Source organism: Pteropus alecto, unplaced genomic scaffold, assembly GCF_000325575.1.
Source record: "Pteropus alecto unplaced genomic scaffold, ASM32557v1 scaffold106, whole genome shotgun sequence".
In the NCBI taxonomy this organism is placed as follows: Eukaryota; Metazoa; Chordata; class Mammalia; order Chiroptera; family Pteropodidae; genus Pteropus; species Pteropus alecto.
In genome coordinates this window covers 11139410-11141027 of record NW_006442103.1, presented here as the reverse complement: position 1 = coordinate 11141027, position 1618 = coordinate 11139410, and positions in this window count along the sequence as shown.

The window sequence follows — 1618 nt, the reverse complement described above, 5'->3', positions numbered from 1 at the left end:
TGGTCTGAAGGTGAACTTATATGCTTTCTGTTTCACAATATTAGTTAGGTGAAGCAATCACTAGTCAGACATAGTATCCATCTCAATAATGCATTCTGGTAAAGGAGACATGAGCACCTCACACAAAATCTGTTAAAAAACCCTGACCATCCAAAATTTCACCTTAATTCCACCAACTGTTACATCTCCATATCCTCTAAATCTAAACTTAGCTCCTGTTAAGACTTCTCCAACAGGTTTCAAATCATAGTGTATTGGGCTACCATATCAAGGAGTCCCAGAAAAGTTTCTTCTTCCCCTGGAAATTTTATCCAGTTTGTGAATGTGGCCTTGGGTCTCTGGCTGGGGGTTGGAGCCATAAGACCCTGGCCTCTATGTCAATCTCTACCTTGATTAATCTTTCTAATCATTACCCCAGGGGGTCCCTAGTCATATTCATCATTGTAATCTTTGCCTTATAGCTCTTTAAATTCCTCCAAACTGGGGTAAATAGAGCAGACTTGTTTGGAGTCTTTTAATGTTGAGGGACCAATAGCGGTTCCCACTGGTCCACCCAGCCTCTGGTAGTGCTGCATCAACACCTTTGTCTCATCTCCATTGCTGTCCATTTTATTCATCCTTTTTTCATCTGAAGACTTCGACTCTACTGGGTTTAGTCCCTTGACTCCTTTGTCTCTCCCCATTTTCTCAATTACTTTAATGTTCTTGGTATCAGTAAGACCCATATGGGGAGATAGCAAATCTTATAAGCCTTCTCAAAATGTTGTTCAGGTTTGTATCAGTAAAGTTATATGGGGTGCCCATGCAACAGGGACTCCCTTCATCACAGCATTTCCTATTACTTGTTTAATGGGCATATTCAGCAGGTGGCTATCCTGGTCATCATAAAGCCAGTCCCACATGGCTTGCATATGAAGAATATTAGCTGCTTCATCTGGGGCGTTGATTTGGCACTTACAAGGGAGGTGGGAAGTCCCCTTTCTCAGGATAAACACACTTTATGGTGTTTTTTATCCAGTGCTCCAGCTGGATGTTCCTTTGGGAACTATTTCAATTCAAACTTGCTCTTTCATTCTGCAGCATCCAGAACTAAAGACACAGCCCCCAGATTGGTTACTCTCACAATCTATTTTAGGTAAGTTTCTTTATCAATCCATAAAATGAGCCAGCTCCTTTACACTATATCCTCTAGTTTTAGTGCGTTCTTGGTTTTGCCCTCCCCCTACATTAAATACCTTCTTGTTGACCAGAGGTCTTAGAGGTACTTACTGTTGCCCCTGCATAATTTTTCCCTTTCTAGGTGGCTTTGTGGCTGATAGATGAAGATCAGATGAACCCAAATCTGAGCTTGGTTCAGCATCAAGGCCCGAACCAGCATTTTCTTTTACTTTCATTTTGGCTATTACAAAAATTCCATTGGTAACTTTTACTTTTAGTGACTGATTTCATGCAGTTGAGGTTTCTTATCATGGATGACTAGGTAACCATCCAGTGATCAAAAGTTCCTCATCCTCCACTCTTTTATCCATTCTCTTCAAAAGCCACATATTTCCATGAATCAGGATCATTCTAGCAAATCCAACTTCACTGACACCAACTAACTTAGGTTTCCAACCCC